This window comes from Nicotiana tabacum, chromosome 4, assembly GCF_000715075.1.
Source record: "Nicotiana tabacum cultivar K326 chromosome 4, ASM71507v2, whole genome shotgun sequence".
NCBI lineage: Eukaryota > Viridiplantae > Streptophyta > Magnoliopsida > Solanales > Solanaceae > Nicotiana > Nicotiana tabacum.
Window position 1 is genome coordinate 120424834 of NC_134083.1, and position 9951 is coordinate 120434784.

The following is a 9951-nucleotide window of genomic DNA, read 5'->3' on the forward strand; positions in this document are numbered from 1 at the left end:
TGAATTTAGAAGGAGGAAATAACGAAGATATGGTGTTTCAAAGAAAGATTTTGCAGTAAAAAACACAGAAGGAAAATTTCACACTTACATACGAATTCAGAAGGTATGAGAAAGAGCTTAGGAAATTTTGAGATTAGAAGATGTAAAAGTAATTAATGGTGAAAAAGGGGGATATTTATAGGCTTAGCAGTGGTGGTTCAATATCGGTAATGGCCGACCATCGTCTAACACGCATTAAATGCCTCGATAAACTGAACCGACGAGACAACTATCACGTACGTCACGATCGGACTCGATGCAAACGTCAGTATATATCTAATCGTACCGTTGGAAAATCATGTTGTTTCTAGTTACATTATTCCTGAGAAACGAGGGGACTATTTGTATACGGATAAAACCGATTAGTCCATCGTACGAACTAGTCGAGATGGTAATACTTTGATCGAAGAGCGTCTTCGTAATATCAGGTTGAGGTCCGAAGTCAGGTCATCAAGCTTCGAGTTCTAGGACCGATCAATGTCAAGCTCGATATCATTATCGAGCTCGAATCCAAATCGAACTATGAGGCGAAGCGAAATTATCGAACTTAAGATTCATAGACTGACCGGCACCGACCCCGAATCAATACCGGACTCTGAGTCAGAATTGAGCTCGAGTCAAGATCGAGAGCTCGAGTCAATGCCGAGCTCGAGCCAATATCGAACTCACAGACAAGAGCCGTTGCAACCGCACTAGGGGAGAGAATCCTGGCGGGAATTAGGGAAAAACTAATTCATCATGAGTTCCCCACTATGTATTTTTTATTATATCTAAAGTAGGATCCTTCCACTATAAAAGGGATGATTGTTGTTTCTGTAAGGCATCAAGACATTCATACATTGTAACAAGAACTCTATTTCTCATATTGAAAGATTAACCCTTTGAGCTTTATTACTTTATCATATTTTACTCATTCATTTTCCTCCTTCCAACTATTTTTATTTGTCATTCTTTATAGTTAAAATTGTATATTTCTATTTCTTTCTACGATTTGTGTTAAATTATACCACATACCCTTAGAATTACATACAAATTTAACTCTATCCAATTTTTCGGGTAAACAGAAACTTATAAAGCAAAGCAGCAATATTAGCAATGAGGAAAAGAGAACAGAAAATTGACCCTGAATCGCCATTAATATTATGTGGAAGGGAAAGTATTCTTATGATTTACTGTGTATCTCTATAGGGAACTGTACTAAAGTCGAAGGGGGGAACAGACCGGCTTTTCCAAGCAGCAATAGCCAAAGGAAAAAAGTTGCTACTACCCTATAAACTAGTATGACTATCCGCGTGATATACTAGTATCCACATATTTTACATAAAAGACGAGTATCCACATATTTTACAATTAATATTTAAACTAGTATATCTATCTGCGCGAACCAAAAAGAATTGAACATTAATATTATAATTTTCATTTCTAGTTAATATTTATTAATTAAACATATATTGACAATTGTACTATATTTTTGTGATTTTTTTCTTATTCCTTACTCTCCCTCTCATTTTTTTATCATCCAAATACATACTTCTATCCTCGGTTATAAATTTTTTTCCTTTCCTTCTCTCCTCGTACTGCTACTCCCATTATTACTTTTTTCCCTTTCTATTCCTAACTTAGATAATCTATTTTACTTCTATTTTAATATTTTTGTCTTATCTAGAAAAATAACTCTCTAGAAGAGAAAGAGATCCAAATTCCAAAGAAGCAAATAGTCTGAAGAGGTAAATAAAAAAACTTATGTTTCGCACATTTAAGATAAATTTCTTCATTTTACATAATTAGTTCCAAATAGAGGCGAAGAATTACCTTATGAGTACTTCTCCAAGAGCAATAGATTCGGGCTACTTTCATGGGAGCAATGCTAATTAACAACCAAGAATTTAAGCCTTCATATTTTTATTCTGTATGGCATATTCAAGTAAGTATTGAGAAATTATAAGGTCTTCTGTTTACCCGAAAAAACAGATAGAGTTGAATTTATATGTAGTTCTAAAGGTATGTGATATAATTTGATACAAATCGTAAAGAGAAGTAGGAATATCCAGTCTTGACTGTGAAGAATGGAAGATAAACACAGTTGAAAGGAGGATAATTTATGAATAAACAAGATGAAGTAATGGAGCTCAAAAGGTTAAACTTTCAATATAAGAATGTGTCAATAATATCTTTGTTACAATGTATGAATGTCTTGATGGTCTTTACAGAAACAATAATCATCCCTCTTATAGTGGATGGATCATACTTTAGATATAATTAAAAATACATAGTGGAGAACCCATGATAAATCAGTTTTTCCCTAATTCCCGCCAGGATTCTCTCCCCTAGTGCGGTTGCAACGGCTCTTGTCTATGAGCTCGATATTGACTCGAGCTCGATATCGACTCGAGCTCTCGATCTTGACTCGAGCTCGATTCTGACTCGGAGCCCGGTATTGATTCGGGGTCGGTATTGGTCGGTCTCTGACTCATAAGCTCGATAACTTCACTTCCCATTATAGTTCGATTTGGATTCGAGTTCGACATTGATCGGTCCCTAGAACTCGAAGCTTAGTGACCTGACTTTGGACCTCAACCTGATATTATAAAGACACTCTTCGATCCAATGTATTACCATCTTGACCAGTTCGTACGAAGGACTAACCAGTTTTGGCCGTATACAGATAGTCCCCTCGTTTCTCGGGAAGGATGTGAGACGACATGATTTTCCAACAGTATGATTAGATATATACTGACGTTTGCATCCAGCCCGATCATGACGTATGTGATAGTTGTCCCGTTGATTTAGTTTACCGAGGTATTTAATGCATGTCAGACGATGGTCGGCCATTATCGATATTGAACCGACATTGCTCAGCCTATAAATAGCCCCTTTTTTCACCATTAATCACTTTTACATCTCCAATCTCCAAATTATCTAAGCTCTTTCTCGCACCTTCTGAATTCATCTGTAAGTGCAAATTTTTCCTTCTGCGATTTTTATTGCAAAATCTTTGTTATTTCCTTCTTTTAAATCCAAAAATGGTGAAAACATCAAAAATCGTCCCTCAAAAAGAAAAAGGTTCTTCTTCACAGCCTGTCGCCGACAAAACACCGGTAGAGCCACGGCCTGAGGAGTGTGTTCCTGGGTCGTGTCTTCTTATCTCCAATTTTAAGGTCGAAAAAGGCTCGTTGGTTCCCGGTCGGTGCGAGCCGGTATCGAGGTATATGTGCTCGATAACCAAAGGGCACCTTGCACAGATAAAGAAAGATTGCAACTGGGAGAAAAAAGAAGTGATAATTCCGGCTCCCAACGAAGATATTACCACTCACATGGAAGGGTTCTTAAGTGTGTATACTTACCCTTTCACGTTAGGACCTTTCGACCCTGTTATCATCAATTTTTGCCGTCAATACAAAATAACCCTAGGCCAGATCCATCCTTCCTTTTGGCGGGTCGTTATTCTGATCCGTTTCTTTGTGAACAAAATTGAGGGGATGCATTTCACCCTCAACCATCTTTATAGATTGTACAGCCCCCGCCTCTTTCAAGGTGGGTTAATAAAACTTCAACGCCGGGCTACCAAGGTGCTGTTCTCGAGCATAGACGAGGACAAGGATCGAGGCTGGATGGGCAGGTTTGTTCGAGTGAAGACTTCGGACCTGATTCCTGCCGAAAAGATGCCATTCCCCGAAGAATGGAACATGAAGCGTAAGTGTAATTCTGTTGTTATCTCTTATGGTCTTGCCTCTTCGTTTCTTTCTTGCTGATATATCTTTTTGTCATACATCGGTTCCTTGGATGCCCAGTGCAGTTCCTGACCTTAAGAGCTGGGTACGGGACCTAGCTTCGACCTCTACATACGCCGAACATTCGTGGCGTGATTTGGCAAAGGGCCGATTGGAGGACAAAAATCATGGTAAGATTCTTTCTTATGTTTTTTGATAGTTTGAACGAAATGTCTTCCATATACTTAACCAATTTTCTTGTGTGTAGGCCTGGGTAGAGATGCGATTTTGAGGCCCCTGCCCGGCGAAGAAGAAGCTTCGGCCTCGGTTTCTAAATCGGCGAAGGACAATAAGAGGAAAAGGGCCTCTACTTTCGAAAATCCAAAACCGAAGGCGAGGTCGGCCCGTAAGCCGAGGAAGAATACCATCCCTTTGACCGAAGAATCAGTTCGTCGTCTAAGGGATGAAGATGAGGGAGAAGAAGAAGACGACGGGTCCGTACTGGTGGCCCGAGTGAAGAAAACCATTGATGCCCCACATGCGGTTTATAAGGCTCCGCCTCGAACTGAGGGTATATCGGAGAAAGATTCAGGCAAAGTTCCCGAGTCGTTGGAGATCGAGGATGCCTCCCATCGAAGTCAACAGATGGTGGATATGTCTAAAGGGGTCGTCCCTGAATTTCTTCGAACTGAAGAGAACGCCTCAAGTGACTCACTTGGGGAAGTAGTAATCGAAGACTCACCCACTTTCCCTACTTTTTTCGAAGGGGCGATTCGGGAAGCCCAAGCTTTGGGGGCCCTCGAGGTAGATGGATCTCTTGAGGTAGAGGACCCTTTTCGTGATCTGTTTACCGGTGTCGAGGATGTTGCCGACACTAGTGATGCATCAGATATTTTCCACGGAGTGCAGCAGGCTTTGAATAGGGTAAGCCTTAACTTACTTCGTTGGTATTATCTTCTGTTTGTTTTTCTTTTCTAACTTCATTTCTTCTTTCTTCGTAGGCCGCAGCAGTTCATCGAGAAGCATGTTCTCGGTCTCGAGCCGAGCTGCGTCGGTATGAGGCTGACCTCCAACGGGTCACAGAGGAGAGGAACGCCCTTAAACTCCTCTTAGGGCAAAGGGGAGAGGAAATCAAGGACCTCCGAGTTGAGTTGGCCAAGGCTCACCAAGATCAGACCGATCTGACCGAGCAGGTAATGATACTATTAAAAGCCTATGGGCTCGATACTAGAATGATGGCTAATTGTTCAGTCTCACAGCTACAGCAAAAGCTTGATATGATCGGAAAACTCCGTGAGGAGGCCTATGTGATAAAGGCGGAGTCCTTGAAGTTGAAAGAAAGTATGGACCGCTTTGCTGTAGAGAAAGAGGCTGCTCGAGCCCAATTACCATCGGCCGAAGGTCAACTTCAAGGTCTGAAGAAGAAAAGATCGGTTCAAGCAAGAAAAATAGAGGAGCTCGAGGCTCGGTTGGCTTCTAAACTTGCCAAGGCCGAAAAAGCAGAGGCCGATGCAGATGCATTTGTGGCCGCTTATCGGGCCGATGCTGAAGCTGCTCAGGTACATGCGAGAGAGATATCCGAGACCGCTCGAACTCGAGCACATTGGATTGATGAACTCGCCAAATGCCAATCTCGGAGGGAAACCCTGGAGGAGATCCATGCTCGAGGCTTCGATCTTACTGAAGAGATAACAAAGCCCAAAGAGCTTGATGCCGATGCTGGAGCCTTGTCCTCCAATGATGACGATGACAATAATGATGATGGGAGCAAGAGCGAGTATAAGAGTGGGGAGGAGCCCGATGGAGAAGAGACTGCCCCCCAGAGAAAATCAGGAACCTTAGGTTTTTTCATTTTTCATCTTTTTGTGTAAGGTCCTGATCGGACGTTTGTATATATTATCATATATATATAAAGGCCCTTTTCTTTCCCAACTTGTCTTTGTTTTATTTTCTGCCTTGTGAAGATTTTGTTTTACTCATGCCTTATGAAAATGTTCATAAGTTTGAGGCTTTAGGCAATTTTTATCTAACTCGAACTTTGTAGTCTTTATAACTGAGCGAGTGCTTGCTCGAACTCGAAGTACGAGTGGACCTTAGGCTTTATAGTTGAGTGAGTGATTGCTCGAACTCGAAGTAAATTAGCCTATATGCTTAATAGTTGAGTGAGTGATTGCTCAAAACTCGAAGTATTGTAGCCCGTAGGCTTTATGGTTGAGTGAGAAATTCACTCGAACTCAAAGTAATATAGCTCGTAGACTTAATAGTCGAGTGAGTGATTGCTCGAACTCGTACGAAGATAGCCCTTAGGCTTAATAGTCGAGTGAGTGATTTGTTCGAACTCGAAGTAAGATAGCCCTTAGGCGTAATAGTCGAGTGAGTGATTTGCTCGAACTCGAAGTAAGATAGCCCTTAGGTTCAATAGTCGAGTGAGTGATTGCTCGAACTCGAAGTAATGTAGCCCGTAGGCTTTATGGTCGAGTGAGTGATTTATTCGAACTCGAAGTAAGACAGCCCTTAGGCTTAATAGTCGAGTGAGTGATTTGCTCGAACTCGAAGTAAGATAGCCCTTAGGCTCAATAGTCGAATGAGTGATTGCTCGAACTCGAAGTAATGTAGCCCATAGGCTTTATGGTCGAGTGAGTGATTTGCTCGAACTCAAAATAAGGTAGCCCGTAGGCTTAATAGTTGAGTGAGTGATTGCTCGAACTCGAAGTAATGTAGCCCGTAGGCTTTATGGTGTAAGTATTTCAAAACTCCTTCGGTAATGGTCAGCACTTAAGCCTGTTTGAATCATGAAGTAGAACGAACTTTTCAAAATATGAGATATCGGTAAAGAAGAAGTTTCTCTTTATAAGTCATTATACATGTATTCATATTTTACGCTAGGGTTCGAGCAAAACTATGCGGGCATGGTTTGTTTTGACCATTTGGCCCTTACACTTTTCCCTATCGAGACCATGTTTGACATGAATTTGATTTGAAGTAACTTTCTTGTATCGAACTCGATTTATTCGATGGTAAAGCCCCCAGTATTCGAGGTTGATTGTAAAGAGGCATCAGATACTGTCGAATTGTACTAAGTTAGCACGATCAGTGGTTGCCTCATTAAAAACTTTGCCGAAAAACCCATTTGGGACAAAAACCGGTCTAAGGGAAAAAGAGTGCAATGCGTACTTTCAGACCTAAGGCTTCGTGTCGAATAATCCATCTCTGTTCCTGGTCGTACTCCTGCAATGGTTAGTTTCGAAATATAAACGAGCACGGGAGGGTCGTACCTTAGCAGTAGTATCATTTTAGGTGCGACACGTTCCAATTGCTTTGTAGTTGTTCACCGTTTATGACACCGAGCCTGTAGGATCCTTTACCGATGATTTTGAGTACATGATACAGTCCTTCCCAGTTCGGACCCAGTTTTCCTTCATTTGGATTTCGGATGTTGATGGTGACTTTTCGTAGCACTAAGTCCCCGATTTTGAAATAGCGAAGATTGGTTCTTCGATTATAGTATCTTTCGATCCGCTATTTTTGGGCGGCCAATCGGACGAGAGCGGCTTCTCGTTTTTCGTCCAATAATTCAAGGCTAGTATTCATAGCCTCGTGATTTGACTCTTCTTTTGTATATCGAAGCCCGACACTGGGTTCCCCGACTTCGACTAGGATTAAGGCTTCAGAGCCATACACTAAGGAGAACGGGGTTGCTCCTGTACTGGACTTTGATGTTGTTCAATATGCCCAAAGGACTTCGGGTAGAATTTCTTTCCATTTTCCCTTAGCGTCGTTCAACCTTTTATTTAGGTTTTGAATGATAGTCGTGTTTGTCGACTCAGCCTGTCCGTTCCGACTAGGGTGATACATCGTTGAAAATATCCTTTTTATTTTGTGATTTTTGAGGAATTTCGTCACTTCACTGCCGATAAATTATTTTTCATTGTCACACACTATTTCAGCGGGTATCCTAAATCGACATACGATGTGATCCCAAATGAAGTCTATAACCTCTTTCTCTCTCACTTTCTCGAACGCCTGTGCTTCAACCCATTTAAAGAAATAGTCAGTCATAAATAAAATGAACTTAGCTTTACCTGGGGCCGATGGCAGAGGGCCGACGATATCCATCCCCCATTTCATGAATGGCCATGGGGATAGGACTGAATGAAGTCGTTCTTCGGGCTGATGGATCATCGGTGCAAACCTTTGACATTTATCACATTTTTGAACAAACTCTTTAGTGTCCTTTTCCATGCTATCCCAGTAGTATCCTGGTCCAATGATTTTGTGAATCAGTGATTTGGCGCCGGAGTGGTTCCCACAAGTGCCTTCATGGACCTCTCGTAAAACATAATCGGTGTCTCCTGGTCCTAAGCATACTGCCAATGGTCAATCGAATGTCCTTCTATATAATATTCTATCTTCAGTCAATGTGAATCGAGCAGCTTTGGTTTGTAGGGCCCTCGATTCTTAAGGGTTTGATGAGAGTTTTCCGTTCTTCAAGTATTTAATATACTTATTCCTCCAATCCTAGGTTAAGCTTGTAGAATTTATCTCGGCATGACCCCCCTCGATTACGGATCCCGAGAGTTGAACGACAGTCCCCGAGTCGATCTCATCTTCCTCGACCGATGACCCCAAATTTCCGAGCGCATCAGCCTCACTGTTTTGTTCTCGAGGCACATGCTGTAAAGTCCATTCCTTGAAATGGTGCAAAGTTACCTGTAGTTTGTCCAAATACCTTTGCATTCTATCATCTCGAACTTCGAAGGATTTGTTTACTTGGTTCACCACTAGTAAAGAGTCACATTTGGCTTCAATGACTTCTGCTCCCAAGGTTTTAGCTAGCTCGAGACCTGTAATCATGGCCTCATACTCGGCCTCATTGTTAGTCAACCTAAAAGTTTTGATAGATTGCCTAATAGTGCTACCCGTGGGGGGTTTCAAAATGATGCCTAGCCCGAACCCCTTCACATTCGAAGCACCATCTATGAAGAGGGTCCAAACCCCCGATGATGTACCTGATTTTAACAAGAGTTCTTTTTCAACTTCGGGTACGAGGGGTGGCGTGAAATCGGCCATGAAGTCCGCTAAAATTTGAGAGTTGATGTCCGTACGAGGTTGATATTCGATATCGTACCCACTGAGTTTGATGGCCCATTTGGCCAATCGGCCCGATAGTTCGGGCTTGTGCAAAACATTACGAAATGGGTAAGTGGTTAATACGTATATGGGGTGACATTGAAAGTACGGTCTTAACTTTCTAGAGGCGCTTATCAGTGCAAGTGCCAATTTCTCTAAGTGTGGATATCTAGTTTCTGCTTCTCCTAAGGTTCGACTTACATAACAAATGGGAAATTGCGTACCTTGCTCTTCTCGAACTAGTACACCACTTACCGTGATTTCCGATACTGCCAAGTACAAGTATAGTTTCTCATCTGCCTTCGGAGTGTGAAGCAGTCGTGGGATCGATACGTATCGCTTCAATTCTTCTAATGCATGTTGGCATTCCAGGGTCCAGGAGAAATCATTCTTCCTTTTGAGTAGAGAGAAAAATTTGTGGCTTCGATCCGACGACCTCGAAATGAATTCGGCCTAAGGCAGCTATCCGTCCAGTTAGCTTCTGCATGGCTTTTACACTGTCCACGACGGTGATGTCTTTGATGGCCTTGATTTTCTCGGGGTTGATCTCGATCCCCCGATTCAATACCATGAAGCCAAGGAACGTGCCCGAACCAACCCCGAAATCACATTTCTCGGGGTTGAGCTTCATGTTGTATTTCCTTAAAATCTTGAACGTCTCCTGCAAATGAGTCAAATGGTCCTCTGTGCGCAGGGACTTAACTAGCATGTCATCAATATAAACTTCTATTGACTTACCTATCTGTTCTTCGAATATTTTATTTACTAGGTGTTGGTAAGTAACTTCTGCATTTTTTAGCCCGAAGGGCATTACATTATAACAATATGTTCCATACTTGGTGATACATGAAGTCTTTTCTCGGTCCTCCGGGTTCATTTGGATTTGATTGTACCCGGAATAAGCATCGATAAAAGTAAGGATCTCGTGGCCGGTCGTGGCATCGATAATACGATCGATGTTAGGCAGTGGAAAGGACTCTTTGGGGGCACGGCTTGTTTAAATCCTTATAATCTACACACATTCTATGTTTGTTCCCTTTTTTAGGGATTACAACTTCATAGGCTAACCATT